Source organism: Lytechinus pictus, chromosome 16 (genome assembly GCF_037042905.1).
Source record: "Lytechinus pictus isolate F3 Inbred chromosome 16, Lp3.0, whole genome shotgun sequence".
NCBI lineage: Eukaryota > Metazoa > Echinodermata > Echinoidea > Temnopleuroida > Toxopneustidae > Lytechinus > Lytechinus pictus.
Genome location: NC_087260.1, coordinates 23,919,005 through 23,945,728, shown reverse-complemented (window position 1 = coordinate 23,945,728; position 26,724 = coordinate 23,919,005). Strand labels below are relative to the sequence as shown.

At 34.8% G+C, this 26,724-nt stretch overlaps 1 protein-coding gene across 1 annotated transcript in view; it reads left to right on the top strand.

The window, feature by feature from the left end:
* The window catches only part of LOC129279083 (uncharacterized), a 93,065-nt gene that overhangs the window by 908 nt on the left and 65,433 nt on the right, over positions 1–26,724 (top strand). The window lies entirely within an intron of this gene.

Sequence of the window (26,724 nt, the reverse complement as noted above, 5' to 3'; positions counted from 1 at the left end):
GGGAAGAGAGTGCTTTTGATAAACAATTGCATAAGTAAAATATGGAATAGACTATTGATATACTCAACTTATCTCTTAATCATCAGATTTGCAAAGATCATCGAGGTATCAATATTTTTGAAGAGGGGTACTTTCCCCAATCACCATTATAGCGCATCAAACTCCGAAGAAATAATTTAATAAAAGGGGAAGATGGAAAAGAAAGAGTGAAAAAGTGTTATCCGATGTATAACTCAATGTGCCACTGGCGAACAAATGGAACTGAAAGCTGGTGCAATTTAAGCGTTTACTTCGCCGTTAAATGTAGGAATGGGCACAATATATATATATATATGTATATATTGTGGTGGAACAGTTTTGAACCAAGAGCTGTTATCCTTGGACATATGCAGATGTGAACGATATTTTCTATTTTGACTAGAAAAATAAATACAGTCAATTAAATTACTGATATGTATGAAAATAATGCATGGCTAGTAAACGTGCATTTTTTTCAAGTTTAAGCAAATGAAGATTGATTTATAGTTCATACTGAGTTATTATCAGAAAGGTGATGTTATTGCTTTTCTAGCAACGTCAACCTTTATTGCTTGATTTATTTTACTCAAATCTGATTAAAATGCGTCAGATTATGTCAGTAATAGGACCTGTGTAGTTTTGGGGTTTAATCAACATATATCTATTGCTTCCTGTTACTAAATAGGATAAACTTTTCGGCATTCCAGGTTATCTTTGATGTGGTCATGTGCTCTTTTAAATGAAATTATCCACGCATTGCCCTACAGATGCGCAACATGAATAAACTGGATGGTATTGTAGAGCCTTGCTGTACGCCCCATTTTGAACTACATACTTCGATGCTCTCTCCAGGTTTCCTGATCTAGAAAAAAACTCTTTGTTCTTCTCATATACATGTAATTTCATCCAGATCGATTCTGTATATTGTTTTTTTTTGGGTGTGTATAAAGAGATATTTCGTAAAATATCCTTAAAAACGGACACACTTAAGATTTTCGACATGCACTCCTCGGAGTAAAATCGCATGAACAGAAAGCTAGAACGAAGCAATATCAAATAAAACCGGAAGAGACAATGGACGCAATGCGATTAACTGTGATTAGCTATCAAGGTAAAGAAGATATTTGTACCCTTTCTCCAAAGCTCTCCAAGAAAAGATGACCAAATCTAGTATTCATACTTTCTGTTAATCAACACAAACTTTGAAATATATCCCAACGGGTGATGTGATATATCTCAACAAATTGTGTCTCCAGCGAACTTACTTTTTTTGATAAGCACATTAGGTCAAGTCCACCTCAAAAAAATGTTGATTTGAATCAATATAGAAAAATCAGACAAGCATAATGCTGAAAATTTCATCAAAATCGGATGTAAAATAAGAAAGTTATGACATTTTGAAGTTTCGCTTATTTTTCACAAAATAGTTATATGCACAAATTAGTCACATGCAAATGAGAGAATGGATGATGTCCTTCACTCACTATTTCTTTTGTTTTTTATTGGTTGAATTAGACAATATTTCAATTTTTAAGGATTTGAAAATGAGAACCAACTTGACTAAACCATAAAATGTTAAACAATGGCAATTCCACATGTTCAGGGAGAAATAAAACTTTGTTTCACAGGTCAATGAGGAGAAAATTAGAATATTCCATATTTCATATAAGGAAATACAAAAGAAATAGTGAGTGAGTGATGTCATCAGTTCCCTCATTTGCATATCGAGCGTGATGTGCATATAACTGTTTTGTGAAATTAAGCGAAGCTTCAAAATGTCATAAATTTCTTATTTTACATCCGATTTTGATGAAATTTTCAGTGCTATGCTTGCTGGATTTTTCTCTTTTTATTCAAATCGACTTTTAGTTGGAGTTGACTTGTCCTTTAATATGACTATGGGACCAGGATCTTGTGGATTTCACTAATCAAGATTGTCAGCGTCTTATATTTTATTATGTTCGTCCTTATCATGTTGGTAGTCGATTGCGACCAGAATAAGAACGAAGTCAGAGGAAGTTGGCTCATCTGTGATCACACTCAACTGGACAAAGTTTATCAACATTTTTCTCATTTCAACTAAGTTATCGGGTCTCGGACTTAATTGCAATTCAGATAATTAAAGAAGTTCGGAAGCACATAAAAACAACAACAAAAGTTTAATCATCAAAGGCATCAAAATTAAAGACACATGTAAATTAATTCCGAAACATGCAGTTATTATTCATATTGCATTATTGGAAGAATTTTTTTTTAGAAGAAGACGGTGATGACATTTGAAGTGATCCTATTCTTTATCCATTGTCACGATACCTCTTTACCAGTTTGATGAACAGTGGTCGTATGGATTTAGATGAAAGGAATAAAATTGCATGAAAAAATCTTGTTTATAAATGGCATCGCTATGGCAACAAGTCACTTCCAAATATTACCATTTACTGCAAATATTTTCCAGTATATGAAATACTTTCATTGTGTAGCCAACCGTCTGGCCGCGAGCTCCTGCAGAATTGAACATACTTGAGTTTAAAAGAAAAATGCAGAACTGCTTCTGTTTGTGTTTCCTCTGTGTTCATGTCCTAGTTTTATAATAGGCCTAGTTATTCTACCTGTGTCAATATGAGGGTAATCCAGCGTGTAGGAGGTTATTATGTGAAATCTGTATATCATATTTTTCTTGTCTGCAAATCTTCTAGACAGTTCACCCACCCCCTTAATTCTTTCAGATGTTAATGAAAAGCGAAAATGATAATAAATAATATATAGAAGAAATGAGAAAATAAACAAAATAGACATGTAATCGCCCCAAACTAAAATTGACAAAGTCTTCAAATGAGGAATAATAAAGTATTTTTCTTAGATTAGTACAAGCTTCTGTACATCTTCATCTGTATGTGCGTGTGTGTATACATATACTCACAGACAACCCACCCACACCCACATATGCAGGGATATTCACGCACATAAGCACACAAAAACGCTGTTTAATATATCATACAATCCTGTTTCTTATATGAAATTTGTAGTACTTGTTTCATGAAGATCAAATTAACACCTTTTATATATATATATATATATATATATATATTAAATGAATGTGTGAAGTTATACCTGAACAACAGCTTTGGCAAGTCTTTTATTTTGAATATTGTAAAGAAATGAATGAAGAGAAAAATGGTAGGCGTATATATATATATATATATATATATATATATATATGTATATATATATATATATAAATATATAAACAAATTTTACTGTGTTAATATAAATTCGTGGCATATTAAAGTGACATGTCAAGTACGTTTGAGAGGAGTTGTTTTTATCCATTTACAATGATTGAGGTCAAGAAGTATAAACCTTGACTAATATTCAGTAGAGCTTGATGCTGTTTCATAAAGCTTTACCTGAGTTACCTTCCGACTTAAAGCACGACTGGCAACCCTTTCTAGTTATCGTTATCGATTCAGATTCTTTCCACAATTATCAATTCTAATTTAATATTGACATAAAGCATGTTTTCCTTTCAATTTTGTTTTTATGATAAGAAATTTAATTTTATTTAATTTCAAAGAAATACGTAATACAAATGATGTGTATATATAAGAGGGACTTGAAAGTCGTATGTATTAACTTACATCTTTATGAAGCAATTTGATGGATATACAGTTCTCTCTCATATTCAACTTATACTAAGTCATTTGTATCGTTGATATTTACATATTTATCACGTGTGTTATTCAATAAAGAAATCTCACTCACGCCCCAAATAAAGATTAAGTGCTTTCCAAATTCGTGTCATCACCCGATGAATTTAATCATTTTAATGGCTTGATAACTGAGCAGACAATCCCATAATGGAATACAAATAAAGCCAATTTAGAGATGATAAAATGATGAAGGGATCCGGTTTAAATGTTTAAATAGTCTTTTAAAGAATACTTGGATGATGATGTATTGTAGTGGATTATTGTAGGCCCCATATCAAGTCGGACTCGGTTTTGTAACCGTACAGTCACACCAACGAAACCGACTCAAACCGACCAATGGTATGCCATTGGTAATATTTGATCGGTCTCGAGTCGGATTCGCCGATAAGACTGTGACTATGACTGTTGGCACTGGTCTACTTTGGTGGTTCAGCAGACATTTATTGTAGAAATATAATATTATTAATCTGTCTATTACTATCACTCATACCCGTCTGTTCTTATTTTCAAACTCTTTGTAAGTATACGCCTTTGTGAATATTTATGTACGTTTGAAAAGTTGATGCTATTTTGGTATCAGTCATGACGGTTTTATCCAAAAGGTCTATTAACCACTCACATGGCTTGTTTTTCATCATGTTTTTTTCTTTGTTTTGTGTTTATTAAAACAAATCCGTTGTGGTTCCGAATTCCGACTATTTATCACACATGAGTAGGTTCGAACGGCACCAGCTTCTGTTTCCTTCGTCCAATTTAAGGCCATCTATTTTTTTAATATTGTAATCACTACGTATACGCTTTCTGAAACATAGATAAACTATTGTAAAAAAACCCTTCATGATAAAGAAACTTTTTTCGAAAATCGATGAATCAAAACAGCAGTGTCTTCTTGGACTAGGGACAAACGACATATTTACAATTTTTCATCAGCCCCGAAGATCGGCTTTTCCTGTTCACCAATTTTCGACAAAGACCTCTCAGGTGTTCATTGTGATTTGACGGGTCTTTTTCAATATATTTTCTATATTTCAGAAAACTTGGTGATATCTTTCTTTAATGTTAATGTGTTATAAACTGACAAAAAATAAAAACAGATATTATTACTCCTTTAAGTCCTTTTTATTATTTGATTATATGAAACTGAAATAAATGAAATGGTACACTCTATCTTAAACTTTTAATTTCAAAATGATGAATTAGTTTATCCCCGTGGATTTCTTTGGATGATTTGGTGTAAACATGGAAAGGTTAAAAGATAATTTGTCGAGTTCATTGTTTCATACTTTCCGTCCGCTTTACCTTGACATAACCTTGTCTTCTAGTACGTAAACTAATAATTTTTTTAAGAACTTGATTTAAAAAACAGCGCGGATATTGACCAAACTCACAATTCAATCTACAAAATACATTATAAAAAATACACATTTTGAATGATTTTGTATATCATTCCATACATAAAATGAAGTGTTCTAAACATTCTAAACATATTTTTTCAATTACAAACATTTTTCGTTTTTAATTGACATCAACGTAAGGATGCTTTTTCACATACTATCTTATTTCATTCATTTGGGAATTTCTTATAAAATAGACTAGAGTAATTCGCAACAAGATTCTGTTCTTTCTTTTGGTTATAGGAAATGATAATCAAATCTTACGTAGGAATTACTTTTCTAACAAGAATATGATTTGGTAAGATTTACCATGATCTTGATTGTCAACATCTATATTGGTTTTTTTTTTCAATCTAATTCAGTTGGTTAGGATGATCGTGTTCCTCTCAAATAACCACCGTTTTTTTTTCTTTCGTTTGATTTGGAAACTATGTTACATGCGCGCTACCACACAAAGCAGAGTGATCACTTTCCTTAGAAGTGTGGTCATGATTTATGACGTGCAAGTTAATGTTCTGAGAAAATTCGATTAAAGAGATCAATCATGTTTATCGCTTTCTTCATGTCATTTCAAGTCTCCTTGAAAGTGATAAGCTTCGAAAAAAAAAATCATGATTAATATCCACTTGGATCAGAAAAGAAGAAATTTCAACTTTGACATGTTTGAGACCAATTAAATGAAAAATATGATAAAATTGGCTCAATTCATACACAACGCTGTGTAAAATTCTCAAATCATTTTGCATTGTTTTAGTAAAAAAATGTGTTTTATTTGAGTGGGTGGTTTGTTCGGTTTTTTTTGGGGGGGCGGGGGGGATCAAGTGAAAAAAAATCGAGTCAGTGTCAGTATCTCCAAACTTGTATATATATATTTCACATATTTATTCATTATTGCATTGGGATAAAATCGGGTTCCATGTTATACAGACGAATACCATATTTAAAAAATCAGTAAGCAACGAAGAAAACGAAAAATCTACAAAACAACACAATATACAAAATACATGTAAATCAAGATCAAAGCGCAATGCCATATGCACTGGGATAGCGAAAGGAAAGGATGGGAAGGTCCGCAATTAATTGTCAATCATCATCATGCATCTATGAAATAAAGGAAAATGAGAAGTGAAGGTAATATATGAAACGCAAATCTCTTGAAACATTGGCATATGCCAAAAAGATAACACTGATCTGATCGGCTTGGTATTATATCAATTTAGATAATTCCTCCATAAGTATCAAATCTGAGCACTGCCATTATATGCCATATCAGTCTGATATTACCTAGAATGCCAAGTTAAGCTATGAAATTCATAATTCACACTCGAATGTATGATTTCAACAAATTAGACACTCCTAAAAAATATAAATCACCCTTTTAAATTATTCAACTATAAACATGATAAAGTAATGCATAACAAAATTATCAATGTCAGTTGTTAACATGCAGGGTACAGTGTGAGTGAAGATGATAAACTAGACACAATAATTATGAAAAATAAAATAAACAAGAAAGTGCATATTTTGGCGCAATATGGAGTGTTGGAGCGTTGTGGCCCAGTGGATTCGTCTCCTGACTTTGAAACAGAGGTTCGTGGGTTCAAATCCCTGCGCCATGGCGTAATTTCCTTCGGCAAGAAATTTATCCACGTTGTGCTGCACTCGACCCAGGTGAGGTAAATGGGTACCTGGCAGGAATTTATTCCTTGAAATGCCACCTTGCTGTAAAAGGATGCGGAGCTACAGCCAGGGTAATAATATCCAATTGAGCGCATAGGGACGCATTTGGCGGTGATATGCACTATATAAGCATGTTGGTATTATAATTATTATATATTCTCTCTTTTTTAAATGATAGTGCTTTAAACCAAACAAACAACAACACTGTAGAAAATATAATTATTTAAATTCGAAAGAATACGGTGTTAATGGATACATTTGAAAATGCATCTGTACTCACTTGATTTACAGACCATCAATATGTTCCACATAAATGACCATGATTCGAAACAAGTAGTTTGATGGATAATATTTTCTATAGAATGTTAAGTCAGACCCCCTTCAGGCCCCCTGTGGAACCGCCCTGCTTTCTCTACTCGTGCCTCGGCACATCTGTAATCAATTCCTCAAAATAAAAGAAAGACATTGTATCAAATTGTGCCAACATGTGCATAATATAACATTTTTAGGGTAAAATAAAGCTGCGGCAGTCACGAAACAAGTATTAGTGATAGGCTTAATAAATAGTTAATGAATCGGCTGAATATTATCAGAATTTACAGCCGATTAATGCTCATTTCGGATGTAATGGCACGTGTTGAGTTCTCATATTTGGTAAAAACTATGTGTCTGGTGGGACCATTTATACCTGCTCGCCATTTAAAAGATTAATGTCCAATTACATATCGGTATGATGAGAATTTTCTATATACTCGTCTTGCAACGAGATGGTTTACGTATGCCATGTGGTATTGGCATAAAAATCATGACCCTGTCTACGACGAGTTCCCTAATGAACGCATGATTGGGGCAACAATATAGATTAAGCTACTAATCAAGGAAGGAATTAGACTTAAAGGGGCGCAAGAAATCCTACATATATTGCAATATCCAGCTATAATGTGAATGATGGAAGTGATGATGCCGCCGGTGATTATGGCAGTTGAAGAAATGATAATGACTATGACAATGGTGATGAAGAGAGTTTGATGATGATAGCGGCGATGATGAAAGACAACGATGCCGATGGTGATAAGGACAAGGGTTGCATTGTGTGTGTGCGTGTGTTTTCGTGGCTGTGGATGTGTGTCCGGGAGAACGGGATGATTTGGAAGTAAAGGGGAACGGAAGGACAGAGAAGAAAAGAGTGAGTGACAGAGTAAAAAAAAGCACAAAGAGAAAGGCAGAGAGAGAGAGAGAGAGAGAGAAACCCTGGGGGGGGGGGGGGGTTAACAAAAGCGAATCTACAAGATTTTTCCATTTCATGTATAAGGAACGGGCATTCATCTATGCATGTTATATACCGGAAAGATTGGCTCAGTGGGAGAGCGACCGCCTCATGAACGGGGGGTCATGGGTTCGAACTCCGACAGAAAATGATTTAGAATGGAGAAGGGTAATAATAACAACGTTGTATCATGCAGGACCCACTGCGAGAATAGTTCATAAGAACTGACGTGGCTATTCTGGGTAAATAAGAATAGCGAACAATGCTAGTTTAGAAATTATCAGATAATTTGCATTAATAGGCCAGTTTGAAGGATATTTATTTTGACGGTGCACTGAATTATTAAGATGAAGGACTCTAACAAAAGCTCGTTATGTAATTGAAACTGCTTGTCTTTTACATTTTAGGTATATTCTAATAATGATAATAGGGAATTCATATCACCCTAGATTGGCCTACCTCATGACTTATTTAATATCTTTAGGGCAATTTCAATTCTTCCACGATATAACAAAAGTTGTACGAATTTAACGCGTCATCATTATGATTGTCAAAGTTATGTAAGAAATGTCAAAGATATTATGTAACTCTTCGTTTAGATTATTATATATCCCTTACATCCATACATCATGTACATAACAAAATGTATGATTGTAATAATGTAATTTGCTCCATTAGAATGTAATGTAATGATAATATAATTATATATGTGTATAGAGGTCACTTCGATATAATTTTGGAAAACAAAAACAGTAACCTTCTAATGTGGTAAATTTTGGCCTGTCAAGCAGGCTTATTATTATGCTTCATTTCATGCTGAAATACACCGGCTGCAATTTTGATCATAAACGTATTACTTATATAAATGTAAGAATGATGTTGGATTCACTTATAACATTTTTTTATAAGAAAATAAAGAAAATAGTTTGAATCATGATTCACTTGACGTTCTAATAGAATCTGGTACAATTGACATTACTGCACAAGATGGATGACGTCTGGCTCTGTTAAATGAGCATCGACATGATCGCGTGAGCTACATGTCGACGAAAGAAGAGCATTAATTATTTAATGTCTAATTTACTCCACCACCCTTGTGTCTTATTTGCACAACAATGGCTTAAAATACCAGAGGGTAACCGATCCGTTTCATCAGTGATTCTGAATCTCCTAATGCTTATCATTCCATTTGTAGATGCTGAACAAATTGGATCAATTTTGCGAGTCAATACGTGGTTCAATTTCTAAGGGGGTATTCATCACTGTCACATACCACGGAAAGCGGACACCCGTAGCTCTCAGTGTGTCCTGAAGTTATCACTTCGCCAATGAGAAATGACGCTTTTCCCTCAAAACGGAAAATTTACCCCCGGCTTTATATGACATTTATGAAGGAAAAATCCTTTTCGTTTTTCATGACGGATTGCGTGTTTACTTCATTGAGAAAATGAATGTGCTATTTGTGTCCCAAAATAGGGCATGCCAAGGCTCGATCGATTGATATTTTCAGTCAAAATTCTCCGGCTTGTAATTAATCAAAAGGTCGCAAAAATCAAATGAAAACCCGCAAAATCTCTCGCGTGTCTGCAATCGGCAAATCCTATATTATGCATAATCCACTTTTTATGGAGAGGCATTACGTATATGGCCAATTGACAACTGTATATTAAGATGACAGCTCCGCGCTACAATCTTCTTTGATTTGGAGAAACAGCAAAACAGTTCTTAACCCAAGGGATTAGGAATACCTTCAAATGGTTGAATTCACTGGGTTCAATATCCTCACTGATCCTGGTCTACCGTTGCCATAGAAACTAATCTTTCCACCTTTAATAATAGAAGATAATAATATATTTCAATTCCATACTATAACACCGAACCAGCATGGAACGTGTTTACGCTTAATATTAATTGTGCGATACTAAAAAGAAAAGAAGAAAAAGAAGAAACAAAATGAACACCCGGCTTATACACTATACCACGTATTATAAGTATCTTTGTTAAACCTAATCCTTTGTAATTTTCAATTTTCAACGATTTTTCTTAATGGTATATGATAACAACCTATATATGTGGGTAAAAAGCTGAACGATATACATGCATCCTGACGTATGTATACAGACTCAGAGTGAGTTAAAAAGAAGTTTACTCCTGAAATCCAAAACAAAATAATGATGCTAAACAGTGGTGACTAATTATACTTTTTTCCATCTATTCCCCCCCAAAAAAAAAGTGAAGCGGGATTTTATACAGATTCATTTAGTATTACTTTTATATGTTTTTTCTGTGTACTTGGGCATTGAGAGAGCCCAAACTCGGCTTGCGATTGCGACAAAGTAGTGTTTATCAAATGCTGCAATGCTTTGAGGACACCAATGGTTAATATGCTCTACGACTATATTCAAACAGTGTATAAAAATAATAGTATTGTGCCAATCTGTAGAAAGTAATCATGGCATAGTGAATTTTCATAAATTCCACAGTCATCCCGATTAAATTCAATTTTGGAAATTAAATGAAATTCAAATTGCCACAGAGGTTGTTCAGTGTGTTAATACCTCGATTAGTGGTTTTTCTTAAAGTAATAGATCACCGACTTGATATCATAGATTCCAGTGTGACATCACGGCCAAATTGCGAATCTGTAGAAAATAGGAACTATGTAATGATAGTGGCTTAAAAGGAAAATACACAAAAAAATTGCTTATGATATGAATGATATATTGTTCATTATTTTCTCTGACGATGATTTGATATTTGTTTAAATTTCTTACATAAAGACAGGCCAAGGTAGGCGCGCATGCGCACGCACACCCATGCTCCATCCCTGTACGCAGAGACCCCCAGCCCTAACATTAACACCATACTTATATGTAAATTATGTGTGTATTGGGAGTTTTGTAGCGTAGCAGGGCCCGTTTCATAAAACTTGTTATAAGGACTCATTTGCAAAACAGTTTAAAGCTACTGAAATTATCCAATGTGATTGGTTAATAGTAAACTACTCATTATAACAAGTATTTATGAAACAGGACCTGAATCTAAGGAAGATATGAACAAACCAATACAGTACAGTACAATAAACTGAAGGTGATATATTGAAAACACTACATAAAGCACAAAACATTTAAATTTAAAACATTTAAAGTAATGCCTTCGCCATGTTTTAATGTTCATAAGGTACATTGCGGGATATACGTCTAATTTTTGCTGTGATAATGAACAGGTTCATTGAATGATAATGAACCGCGTAACCCTAAACGACGTCATGGAGGGGTAGGGGGCGGTAAGGAGGCGGTATCGCAGTTCCGTTACTTTCAATGGGTTCCCTTTTACTTTCGGAAGCACATAGCTTCCTTTGCGTGAATTTTAAAGAATACCTAGGATGCCTGGAAATTTACTTCAATAGAAGATGGTTAAGCGAACAGCCTTAAATCTGGCAGTGATACGCGTTCAATTTAAACTAAAAACGATATGTTTTAATAAATATGATATTTGTAGCACGTATTATGAATTTCATTGTATGAGTGATGAAATATATGATATGTGATTAGGACATCAAAATCATTCGTTATTTTTTTGGGTAGCCCCCCACAGGCTTGTTATTAATCATAATTAATAAAAAAAAATCAAATATTCTTGTTTGAAAATATAATAAACAAATTACACCCTTTCCTCACATATATGAAATTAAATAATAAGTGAGGTAAATTTTTTTTAAATCAAACTTACCAAGTTTCCGGAAATGGTATACATATACATCTATTTCCCATACAAATAAATTGGAATTATGTTTTTCCTTTATCATTTCACTCCTAGTTAAAAGTGTTATTCAACTTATACACTGTAAAATAATAAAGCTGTTGCTTATTACACATTCAATTCTTGTAAAAGGAGGTTCATTTCGTTTTACATTGCAATGCACGAATCAAAATCATTGACATTTTCTACAAATAAACTTCTTGTATACCTTGCGATGACTATATCACTGTACGGAATGACCATTAAGTAATTTACTCGTTGTACATGGCGAGAGATACACCTCACGACTTCCAATGCTTTTTAAAATCTCCCCCATCTTAAATATGCAAATATGGATGGATTCCTGATCCTAATATTTACATTCTTTGTTTAAAGGAGTCTTTGAAATGCAAAGGAAGGAGAAAATCAATATGTTGTAAATTCACAGTATGTCCATTATAGGCACCAAGCCGCTTCATGAATGGAAGCTTAATGGATTTGCGTTTACATAAATGAACTTCATATTATGCAGATATACACCCCCAATGCATCTAAGATTATGAGGATAATGGTTGCTGTCTCAACGTCGCACACCTAACAGAAATCAGAGTTGTTTAAACTGTGTCGAAGGTAAAGGCTTCGTCTGACAACTTTCCTTGATTTTGATTGGCTTATAGCACTTTTACTATGGCAACTGCTGGATAAAACGGGGCTTATCGGATAAATCGCCCGACAAGTCCTTTTATGAAACGCTCCCCAGGACTACTACTTCATCTACCACCACTGCTACCACTATACTGTTACCACTACTACTGTTACTACTACTGCTACTACTGCTACTACTACTGCTACTACTACTACTACTACTACTGCTACTACTACCACTACTGTTACTACTACTGCTATGGCTACTACTACTACCACTACAACTACTACTGTTACTACTACTGCTACTACTGCTACTACTACTACTACTACTAATACCACTACTGTTACTACTACTACTACTACTACCACTACTGTTACTACTACTACTACAACGACAACTTATGATATCAATACTACCAAGATACTACCACAATTACTACTGCTACTACTACTACTACTACTATTACTATATACTGCTACCACTACTACAACTACTGTCATTACTACTAATACTACTACACTACTACTAGTGCTACTTCTTTTACTACGGCCGCTGCTATTTATACATGTCAATTGATGCTACTGCTGCTGCTATTACTACTGCTACTTTTACTTCTATGAATTGCAGATACAACATCACTATTACTAATGCTACTACTACTAGTCTACTACTAATACTACTTCTACTAAGTGTGTATCAATTCGAGCGCTTTGGTGAGACTGAATTGTAAGAATTAAAAAGGAGAAGGAAATCTTTCGCGAGGTATGAAGATACACAATCCAAAACGGCTTCACCAAAACTGTGCCTTTGCATTCTATAAAAAAGGCGGGGAAGAATATAACACCACAGATGGAACGTAAAGCTCGTAAAACCTCCTACAGAAAACTGTCGTTAGACAAATAATTATTTTGATATTTTTCTTCAAAGAAAAAATGTTTAACACACGAGGCTGTGGAAAAATGATCAGTGGTCTGTGGCCAATCTGCTATTGTGAGCATTTCTAGTACTTCCGTTTTGTTCTAAGCCACTCCACCGGAATGAAAATCAATTATTCAAAATAGATATCGTTTATAATTTTAATTTTCCTTTAAAAAAATCCTTGTGTAGTTGTAGAGTGAGTGAGAACGATCACGCTTTTTGGTGTCTTCAAATATATTTGGCATTCATCGTGTTCTCTTCAATGCTTGGTAAGTGTGGGTATGTATTCTTGATCTTTGGTCAGTTTCCAATGTCTCCAGATTACCTTTGCTGTCTCATCGGCGCTATAAGCATAAGTAATAAGAAGCAGTATAATTTCCTAATTCCTCTCCCACGTTTAATTATCCAGGTCAATATGTATGCAAGTGTATTTGTGTCTTGACATTGATTAAGTTCATCTCTTGGTTGGCCAATGTGGGTATCCATTCTTTATCTTGGGGTAGCATCCGATGTCTCCCGACTTCCTTTTGTAGCAACATTGGTGGTATAGGTATTTAGAAAACCAACAACTTCCGACGAAATCATTTCCTCTCCCACTTTTAATCTAAAGATGAAACATCAAGGTCAATATGCGTACAAGTGTCTTTGATTCTTGACATTCATTCGACAGTCTCGTTGGTTGGTCAATGTAGTTGTCTACTCTTTGTCTTTGGTCAGCTCTCCGTGTCTATAATTATTCCTTGGTGCCTTTAGTGATTAAACACACTTCAATTTCCGACAAAGTGATATCTCTCCCAAGTTTAATCTGTATATGAATCACCAGGGTCAGTATAAGATGCTTAACATAAAACGGCAAATAACAAACTCTTAACGGACTAAAATCTTTACTTAAAAAAAAGGTGTGGTAAGGGGAAAATGCAAGATTTGAGCAACTTTAAGGTGAATTTCTAATGTACTACGTACATTAGGCTATATCATACCTCCTCATTCCATTCCAAGAAATTGCATTACCTAAAAATATCAGCAAAACAATTGTTCACTCGGACTCTGTTAAATGCTCTTTTGGCCGTGATAGAAGCAAGATACGTTCAACTCTTTTGAAACGAGTAGGGTAACTCAATGCATAATGATTCTAAACATGCTATAGCATACAATTGAGTATGGTTGTAACTTTGTAAGCCAAGTTTGGGCCTTTTAATAGTTCAAAGTTCAGCCATCCTGGTGAATAGCCATCATCTAACACTGATATCCTTTCTGAATGAAATTTTGCATTTGGGAGATAACGGAATGGAACCATAGACATCGATAGAGACACAACCTTAGGCGAGAAGCAAGATCGGAAGATGGTGGTGGGGGGGGGGTAGGACAATGCCTTGTACTGGGAATCATTGATCGTCAACTTTCCCTTTTCTTTGAATGATTGTCTATCTTCACACTCACCCCCTTTCAAAATCACATGAAGGTAGAATTCTTGAACCCTGCATGACGATCGTTCTCTCTGCATCCGAGTGACTTGCCGTCTTGTTCTCGCGGTCCCTCCTCACCAATCTACCCAAATTGGTAGGTTAGTTTGATTGGAAATATAACCTTCGCGTGCTACTCCCGTCCCGATTGTGAACTCCATTGAGGTTTAGTGCTGACTGCAGAGTGGCCAAAGGTATACCTTTCATGAAGATATAAAACCCTAAGGATCGTTAAGGTAGCGAAAGCAATTACCCGTCTAGTATTGATCCTTTATTCACTGCACGGGAGTTCATTCTTCAGAAAATGTCTTTAATCGCAGGAAGTGCTACAGAATAAAAGAAAAAAATAACATTCCTTGCTTACATACCTCTGTATCGTTCATTTACAAATGTGGATCATTACTTGTTGAAAAACCGCTACAATGGGAAACAATGCAAATTTCAATAATATCTATATTAAAATCTAGAAATATCTAGAGGCTCTTACAAAGCTGAATGTAGCACCCAAACTATACAAGTATAACCACATATTAATTCATTGGTTTATACATTATTTTGAGTCTACATTCGTTCTGGGAATATCGTTGGTTTAATCGTGATACTAAGGTAAACATCGCGCCCTTCATGAACATATGTGTCAACTAGATATGTTCAGAATCTTCAGAATCGTTTTTGGATAACAAGTGTCGCAGGTGCGCTGGTCTTACATGAATTATGTCGTGAAAAGTTCTTTAAAAATGTCAGCAAGGGACTCGCTTGCGCTTATTAAGCAAAAGTGACATTTGCAGTATTAGATACCCTTTTCCAGACTCGAACATGAGAAGTTTATTTTTCATTTTCTCCAAAATATGTTGCTAGTAAATTATAAAATTGGATTACAAGTAGAGAGTCAATATCCATACAAAGGCTTTTCATTCATTGGCATTGCTAACATGTCTAAATAAGGTAGGCAATTTCATCTCATGTCTGCATTATGAAAATGAAATTTAAAACCCAATATCTGAGAGGTCAAACTTTAGTTTGATTGATATTTTTCATCGTGAATCTCGGACTAAATTTTACATGATTCTCTTTGAAGCTGAACAAGACAATAGTGTAGCAAATATTCTGTATTTGATTCTGGCCGCAAACAGAAGGGAGAATTGATTGGATTATGTATGGTTGTCAACAAAATCGCAACTAAATTCACATAAAATGAGTAGGAAGAATGTTTCTTTTTACATGCATGAGTATCAGGCAGACGCCAACAAACCTATCTTGTCTATTCCATTTACATCGTTCGTGATTCTTTTCCTAAATACCATTCAAGAGTGATGTGAAGAACAACGGAAATATCACGTGATGAAAAAAAAAAGGGTTTAGGATGAAAGAAAACAGAACAAAGCGGTGATTATGCGCATATTTGACCTGCTAGATTGGTTGTGAATGCTGACTGAAATCCTTTTTGATGAGACTGGCAGGCCATGTTATTTAGAATATTATCACCTACTATCGTCTCATCTTCATCTAAAAGGGAATATGTGAAATCAAATACGGGAGGCCGATTACTGAGAATGATATATTGGTCATTTAAGTGTGTCAGACACGGTGTGGGTGTATGTTTAACGGGCTATATATGAATAGTACAAAGTTCGCTATAATACATAGTTTCATTACATGATATCTTATGATTTCGTCAGTTTGACTAAATGATTTTAAGATGAAATGTCAGACACACTTTCACCATACTGCATTGTACCCTAATGATGAATTTCACGAGAATATGCAGAATTAATCTACGAAAATCTACCTAAGTAGCGTGTTGCCTTACCTAGCAATACCTAATATGATTGGGTCTGTAATACTTCGTTACTTTTATATATGCACTGCATAGTAATACATGGCACTGGGAATGTATTTTCTCCTTTTAGATTTTCTCATTACAATGATGTTAACAATCAGACCCCTATGGACTTCCAACTTTAATGCTTAATTATCGGGAATGATATTTATTCTAGCGGATTTTGACATTATTTCAGAGTTTATGGTGCGTATGACACCTATGATATTGCATAGTATTGATAACTTTCCGTGCCGTTGATATGAAAACCGACTATATAATATAAATATTGACTGGCTGGTAGGGGATAGGTTGAAACTATTGCCCGGAGTGATCTCGAAACTGCCGGATGATCTAGACGAAGTTGAGTGATATTTATTATAGCATCTTCGGTGTCATCGAGGCATGATGGTGAAGCTGTGCTTTGAATTAAGAAGAATACAGGTAGCAGATAGTTACAGTTGGTGAAAGGGAGATTATTTCATTTCCTGAAATCCATAGTAGGTGATTATTGGGGTAACATATTTCATTTCTTCATTCCAGAAACGAGTGTTATACCCATGGCTTCATCTCTGGGATTCACTTTTTAATCTCATGGGTTTATTGTAATATGAAAATGGTACAACTGCACAAAAGGCTGCACTCTGAACACAAATCAGTCAAAAATGACGAGTCAATAGATTCTGCTGGGTGCAACTGTTATTCTAGTCATATTTGACAATTTTCTAGTCGTATTTTACTAGAACAGAGTTATTTCTAACTAGAATGTATGCCAGAAATGTGACTAGCATATCAGTTGCACCCAGCTGACTACTTGTCTAGTCAATTTGACTAATTTGTTTTAAGAGTGTGGCTATTTAAATCCAAATACAGCAGAATACATGTTCATGGTGGAGATGGCAATACTGATAACAATGGAACTACATCTTTAATCTTTTTTTGAACCTTTTATGGTTTATAGACGGAACACACCAATAACTACATGTATATATGGTGCCGTTTTTTTTTATTAATTGTTGAGCTATATGGATTAGATGTTATATTTCCACCTGTTCATGAGTTGATTGGTTATACGTTATATAATCGTAATTCATCGATACTGACGTTTGATCAGAGGATGGGGGGGGGGGGGGAATTGCAAACAATATTTATCAGTGTTCCTCGAACAAAAAAGGAATTTGAGCATGTATGGCAGTTTCATCATCAAAAATTCGGCGGATCCCTTTATTTTATTTAATGATGAATGGATTAATCCAATCCGTTAAATTATTTTACCAATTCCCGTTAGTTTTAACCAAATGTATTTGTGTACTTGTTTACAAGAACTGTATACATCACAGAAAAGCAAACACACTAGCTTACCTGCAGAGCAGGATGGATGGAGGGGGCAGGGGAGGCCCCCCCCCCCACACACAGAATCATGATGGCAATTTTTTAGTTGTCAACATTTTTTTTTCTAACCCTTCCCGACGGGATTTACCAGGTAGTCTCTGAGCTGACATGATTTGTGTTTATTCCGGAAAGCATTCTAAAAAAAGATGAATAAAAGGCAAAAATTTTGTATCAGTAGGCGCTTTTAAATATCTAGTGTTAAGTTATTATGAAATATGTTAGATGAGAACTATTATATCTGCTAGTTAGTTTTTTTTCTACATGGGAACTCGATTTCCATAAACGACATTATTCTCATTGATTCAAATGATAAGTTTATATTTGTACATTGCGCACTTTTACAAGTTCTGCCAGAGTCTAGTGAAGCGTGTGTGTGTGTGTAATTATCTGGCTGATTATCTCTAAGGAATACCGCTCATCTCTCTCAAAATCAACCGAGTCAATCTGTCCTCTATTTTTTTTCCATGTTAAATCAATGTATATACCTCATCACAGTTCTTTTGCAAGACCTCATCTTATTCGCTTCATATTCTCCCACAAAGTGCATGGCCATGCCACTATATTCCCCAGTCATGGTTTTGGAATCCCCTGTGATGTGCAAAAACAAACAATCCTAATACCGAGAAATCTAGCTCAAATTTTGACGTTACTCAGGAAAGGGACTTTTAAGTGCAAGGAAACTCTTGCTTGAACAGTTTAATTAGGAGAAGGCCGTCGAATATTTTCCATTAAAATATTTCCCAGATGGGAACAGACGCATTTACTTCGGAAATCCTGCATTTAAGAAAATACGAATTCAATTACTTTTTGAATTTGACTTGTTGTGCTTGTGACGACTGAGGTTCAAAGAAAAAATACACACGTTTACCCGCGCTCATTGTGTGCCAGTATTATCATAATATTATCCGTATTATAATACGAATTGCAAGAAAATGCAAAAATAAGTTAGATCTTGCTAAGATGAGAATTATCACTCGTTTAAATATATTTTTGTCTTTTTTACAGTGAGTTGTTTGATAATGGAAAAAATGCAAGTAATTTTACTTTGAAATAACATCTTTTTCATTCACTGGGGATAGAAACGCTCGAAAACCCTTTTCCCCAAACGATGAAATCAATAGTCAGTCATTAGGATAATTACGTGAGCGTGAAGCTAGCGGTGATTTGATTTTTTAAAGGTAGGAATAAATGCGTGTTGTGCGTTTGACTTTTATTCATCGATATAAGACATGCATCCCAATAACACAATCACCAAGTTTGCTAACGTTCGTATCTAAGAGTTACCGAGCTCGGAAAATAATTCAAGGGTTTAAACGGAGTAGATGGGGAAAATTCTAATAAGAATAAAGTAAATAGCAATGAAGAAACATTATTTAAGGGAGAACGATGAAAAGAAGAATATATACTATACATTATGACAGTGAGAGGATTAAATTCAGCTAATAAAAATGCGAAGATAGAGGGATGGGATATTGATAACAAAAATAAGAGGTATGATTGGGGGAGGAGAGAGACAGAGGGAAATAAGAAAGAGAGAGAGAGACGCGAATAATTACAAGTGAATGAAGGTATTGTGAAAAAGGGTTGAGGGGTAGGGGATTTAACAGGGATTTGTTTGTGTTGTCGAAATATATAAGATAACATGCCTTTCTATTAAAGGGGAATCCAGCCTTGGCCATTAAATGTTGTGTTGGGAAGGAGAAAAATAAATAAAACGGAATGGTGAAAGTTTAAAAGTAATCGGACAATCAATAAGAAAGTTATAGCTGCTTTGAAATTGAGATCACTAATACTATGTAGATTTCAAATTGGCAACTGGGTAAGTAAATCATGACAAGGGGCAAGGACAACTTTCTCATAGGCCATGTACTTTATTATCAGGGATTTGTGGTTTTCTCCTAAGTACCCATTCCCCTGGGGCAGTAATCTAAATATAACCCTGGTAGTATATTGTTTTAAGTCCTCATGAAAGAAAAATTTAATTAGAAATAAAACTTTTGGGAAAAATGACATTTTAGCCATAATATGTATTGGAGTACATGGAAGAGTAGTCCTTGCCTTACATCACAATGACATCCCATATGCGGCCAATTTGAAGTCTCCATGGGTATAGTGATTACCAATATTTACAACTTTTAAAAATTCATAACTTTCTTGTTGTTTGTCCAATATTGTTCAAACTTTCACCTATCAACTTGTCTGATTTTTCTTTTCCTTATAAAAACAAGATTTTATTTGGGTTAGATTCCCCTTTAAAATATATTCCAAAACATTGCGTTTAGAATCATGACTATACATGTAGTTCTATACTGTGCAGAGTAAATTAGCATGATTTACATATATATACATCAGTCGTATATATAGGAGAGAGTAAGAGAGAGTGGGTTAAGAAAGGAAATAGGTAAGAGAGGGAAAATAGAAGAAGACATATCCCACACGGTGTATGACCTCTCTACATACGTATAATGTACTGTATTTTCGTGCAGTACAAATTCATTAACATTAGATGTAGTGAACCATTATGGTTTTGCCTTCTAAACGAAGTTCACCAGGAATGAATAGTCTTAATGTTATTTTGAAGTTTTACATCTGTGCGACCATAATAGTTTAACTTTAAAAGTTATAAAAAATGAAAATTAAAACTAAATTTGTTAAAGTTAAACGCTAGGATCGGGTACTATTCATATTATTTTTCTTTTCTGAAAAACAAATCTCAATGGCATTGTCACATCTAAACATCTCTTCTCCACAGAAAAAAAATCATTGCGATATAAAATATCACATACGATTCATCTGTTTGGAAGATAATTATTGCAACGGATTTTTTTTTTAATTTAGCGAATGACTAGTTAATTCCACCGTGAAGAGCCCCATTTTATGGGCAAAGTCATAGGTATAATATTTCGTTAATACAGAAATCTGTTTAACCGTGAAATAAATCCGAATTAGATTAAACTTGATGAAAACGGGGGCGATTCCTTGGAAAAATATGCACGTGTACATTTGTAAAAGCAAAGTCCCCCTGAATATTCCATTCTATGTAATGTTATAGAGAACATTAGGTAAAGACTGTATTTCACTCTCTGAATCTACTCAAGCCTTTTCATAGTTGTAAATACGCGTAAGCAGTAAAAGTTCATATGAGTTAAACCATCAAGATGTTATTTGATGATTATTCATGTATTCTCTTTGGACTTTTCATCACATCCAAGCTGAAGAGCAAATTTATCAATTGTATTTGACAGTAGCCCAAATAATAATCAATGTGCAAAACTTAAACAAAGAGTTTCCAAACTTGATCATGACGTACTATCCCAGTCACCTGGTCTGTTCCACACTTTCCTTTCTTCGAATTTGAACGCTGATAAGTTTACGGAAACTTCAATGAGAAGTGTTAGCGTTCATTATAATGAAAAACGGGAAAGGTCATTTGAGAAAATTTGATCATGAGCTTATTGTGAATTGGCTATATATATTTTCATCGCTTCCTGGCATTTTTAAAACTATTTGTAAATTACGTGTGATTTTAAGGCACGACTGGTGAACCTTTCCAGGATGTAAATCCCTGAATTTTGATTACCATCATGGCCATTAGCTACTCTATAGTCTAAATTCCTTAGATTGAAATAGATTGCGGTCAATCCAAACTTTGAATAAAGTTTTCAATCAAATAGATTTAGAATTCAATCTTTTTCGATCGACTTTTGGATTGATCCCTGACCACAATTCATTTGATTGACTTTCAATCTACAGGATTGAGAGAGAAGAGTAGAAATTCAATCTTTATGGACAGGGATGTAGTCGTGGCCGGCACTTCCGTGTCATCAGATCACCTGGCCGCTTGAGAATGTTTTTTTCAGTAGACTTTGTAGACGTGACTCGGCCCAAGGCCAAAGCCAAGGCCGGCAAAATGTGGCCTCGAGGCCGGCTTTGACTACATACCTGATTAAAAAGCATCAAAATTGAAAAATATTGATTCGAAATTGGTGAGGGTTACAGGAAATTCACTCCTTTATGTTAATGAACAAGAAAAACAAGAAACTGGAGTTTCTAATTCACAAAAGTGGTCACTAGTCGTGCTGTGAATGTCATGGATTTATAGTCAACCAACGGGTTTACATATCCACTGCCAAGGAAACATTCCTTGTTCTACCACTTTCTTTCACCAGCTTGTCTGCCATTTACAGTTAACCTCATATTCCGTAAAAGTTCGTAGTCTTACTCCTGATTTCCAAGCAACATTAAAAAAGAAATGCAGGATCCTAACTCAAATCTATGTTTTCGTAAAAAGAAATAGATATTAAGGGAAAAAATCTACTAGAAGTAATGAGGAAAAAGAATAAGAAATAGGGATAATCCATTTAAACAATCTAGATTGCAAACTAAGGACAATAAACATACCATAACATTCCATCTGAACATCTTTATAACTAGAAAACAACATGAGAGCGAATGAAAATTTAAAAATAAAAACGACAAAAGTTATTTTTTCGTTTTTATTTCTTTGTGGTCTATCTTTATTTAATTAAATGATAGACCACAACCATCCAATTTGCATACAAACACGTACTATCATAAATCCATTAACGGCGCATCCATTACCATTAATATAACAATATAATGACTAGCTGAGTATCTGATCACCACCAAATTTATTTCTTTTTAAAACAAAATAAATTACTCAAATATCGCATCGAGCATTTATAAATACGAATAGCGTTCATTATTTTTAGAATTCGTGACAAGGGAAATCCGTAATGTGACGTTATAACTTACACGTTTCTGTTATAACTTACACGTTTCTTCTGGTGTGGTTTGCATGATGATAAAGTAAAAATAATGGTGCAAACATTTGCTATAAATCTTTTTGACTGCGTTGTAGATGTTCTGATCGCAACAAAATGAGCCACACCCCTAACGTTTTTTCGATATATTTGATATAATATTTATTGGAAAGCGTCAACAGGATTTTTTTTCAAAAATATCGGTAATTGAAAAATAGAATTTGTGAGCGCATAGGTCTTATTCATAAATTTTTATGTTCGCATACACGGTCATTTCTTATTATATTTTATAAATCAGTGTTTTTGCTACATGAAACACAAGAAAACCGAAATACGATACAATTAAAAAAAAAACAGTGAAGATTAATTTCACATATGCTATTCGCATCGGAAAGCTTTCATTGTTAATTTTTTTAAAAACTTAATCGGATAAGGGTAGATCATTAACTATGAGTTTAATAGAATGTTTGATTAATGAAATGGCAACTATAAGTTCTGAGAATTAAAGTTTGCTAGAAATTATTATAACAAACCTTGCTGAATTATGTAAATAAAAATCACTCGTTGCGGAAGAAACCGGGAACCCTCATTTCTTTTATATTTCCTTGGAGAACAGTGATAAATAAGTGTGAATTTAATTATTAAGTCGTCATATATTATTCACTGCTGCCATTTCCGATTTTTATTTTGAAATATACCACAAGTGAAAATTAAGCAACATATACTAAATGGAGCGCGAAGATGTACGACGACTCAACTCATGGAATCAGTCGGGAATTGAGGTTAGAAATGTTATGTTGTGTTAAATGCGATCAAGTGTCGGGTATAATGATACAGTCATACCGCCGAAACAGACTCAAAACCGATCAAAGCTATTACATTGTCACCAATGACGCACCATCGGTCGGTTTGTAGTCGGTTTCGTTGGTGAGGCGGAGCATAAGGGGTACGACCAAAATGTGTTTTCTTGCTGGATCATTGCGCTTAATACTCGTGGGTGAGTTTACCGATGATCACGTCATTAACTCTGATTTCATTTCAAGCAATAAACGATTCGAGGAAAGTCACAAATTCCTATCTCATGCACCCATAATGGAAGCCTTTGATAGAAACGATAGAAGTCATTGTAAATTAATACAGCTTGAAGTTTTGAAAATATGGATAATTGATTGGCCCCTACTCGAAAATTGTTTATTCGCCTGCCAATCGAATGCTCTGTCACGAAATGTGCACTCTGACAGCCCGTCAATGAACCGTAATGGATTTATTTTAACGAATCATGTCGGGAGCCTTACGTTGTATTCACGCAATTGGCACTGTGTGGGAGTGCGGTAGTGTTCCCGCATGCGCAGGAGAGGCCATTCGAATGTTTTTTTATTGCTCTTTCAGTGTTTGTGGTGTGCGCATTTTTACTGACCTTGACCGCGATAATGTCACAGTCGCAGCAATGAAACCGACTTAAAATAACACAGTGTCCCACAGTGTGTGCCTCAAGGCATTCACAGTGTGGAACACAATTATATATCATCTTCACACTGTTAAGTTTGAGCATTTCATCAGTGTGGATCACATATTCACATAGTCGACCATGTGAGCACACCGCGAACAGCTAGTCACACAGTCCAGGTGTCCATGTGTGAATATCTCTTAACACTGTTGAAATGCTCAAATTTAACAGAGTGATTCACATTATAATCCATACTCTAAACACACTGTGACACACACTATGGGACACTTGAGTCCAACAGTCGGCAAAGACTTAGTTTCGTTAGTATGACAATGAGTCATTGTCATACTAACGAAACTAAGTCTTTGCCGACTGTTGGACTCATGACATTGGAGAGTTTTTGACTCGTACGGAGGACTCAAGAAAATGTATTGTCAACGCCTCTGAGGACAAAGCACAACCAATAGGTCCTTGTCGAAAATTATTGAATCAAAACAACAGTTTCCTCCTTGACCCTAAACAAACGACGTAGTGGCAAGTTTTCGTCAGCTCCGAAACTTAAGACGAAACTGCTCTTCCGATTTCGACGGGCATTTTCAATATACAGTGCGTATCAAAAATAAAGTTTACACTTAGAAATAATCCTGTAAAATTATATATTTGTAATATCCTGACGCTCTTTCCACATTTAAACATTGGCACAGATCTCTTTAAGCAAATGACGTTTTAACTGTCAAAAATCTTTCCGCTTGAGTGAGCACCACTTACTTTTGAATAATTCGTGGAAAATGATAGTTATGTGAATAAATCATGAAGAACAATTGGACTTTAGGTAGGAAGATCGATTTGAAGATATCTTTTGCATTTTAAGTTTGTTTCCTTTCCTTAAACACTTCATAGAGCGCCATTGCGCCACCCTCCCCACACACCGAGGCAATCGTAATGATATTTGCTTTACACGTAGCTGTGATTCATATGAAATGGCTTAAGCTTAATTTTAGGTTTTGTAAACATTGCCAAGCTTGAGAAAAGTGTGGAGAAACAAGTATTAAATGAAACATGAAATATGGTCCCACTCTAAACATTAAAAACTTAGTGAAAGAAAACTGAAGATATCTTAAATAAACTTTTGTTTATATACAGTTGTGTCCTCAGATCCAGCTGGCACAAAAAATGTAAAGGTTCTGCTTACCTGGGGTTAAAATGTTGATTTTGGTGGCAAAGTTGTTACAAAAGTATTCAAATGTATCTGTTTTATTTAATTCGCTAAAAATGGAAGAGAAAATATATGAGAACTATACAGCATCGTTAGTTTGTTTTCGCCTTTTTACCTTGACACAGCGTGAAAATGAGTGTTTCTGCGAAATTTACAAAAAATGGACAGTGCTCACTCAAGTGTTAGATCCTGTCAAAATTTTCACTTTCATTTGATAGATGAGACCCAAACCCAAGAAAATGTGTGAAAAAATATTGTATATTTTTCAATTACCAGGACTTTTTCAAAGTGTAAACTTGTTATTGATACGCACTGTATATACTCCATCGCTGGGCAACAACTCTCTAATATTATCATATTATGCTTTGGAATATTGCCTGATTTTCTACCAGAAATAATCAACTTCCTTTACATTGTAAACGCCTTCTGACGGAGTGACATTCCAATACCTCTGTTGTGTGAGCAAATGGTTAGACGAAAGAAACAAACTTTCCTAGATAGCTTTCTCAGAAAGTACTTTTGTAGTAGAAAGCATAATATGCTTCTTAAACCTTCGCACTTATTCATTGATGCATATCGTCACCAACACTGTACATCAAATAAAATATTTAGTAAGCTTTTTAGTCTTGCCAATATGTTTTTTCTCCATTTCACTTAAAGGCAATTCAACGTTCGAAAGGAATAAGTTCTCAGAAGGGTGTAGCGCGCAAGGTTATTTAGCATTCACGGAATAGAAGATGTGTAAATTGCTTGAAATGTATAGCACCCCGTCATTCATTACGTATTCATGAGACTTGATAGTGATATGTAACAAAGTCGGTTTGTTTTTTGATCCTGGTCACACTGGACAACATGTCTCCAAAATGACGTATGCTGATGGGCTACAAACACATGGTGGTATTAAATTATCTGATTTCACAATCAGCCTCCACCCCCGTAAATGTGCGATGACTTTTCACATTTCAGACAACTATACTATTGGTTTAGTATTGGTATGTTGGACATTATGCATATGCAACAATGACCCTGATTGGTCATTATCAATCTGCGATTTAGTAAAAACTGGGCCAATGTTTTTTTCTCGTGACTTAGGTTTTTAGGGATCAATTTTTCGAAACCGACATAGTTTAATCCCGCACGTCCCAGTTGAAAATTATGAGTAGCATCATGATCATTGGCATGCCCAACTAACTTAGTCCTGATCTACATTGCGTTGTGATTTGGCT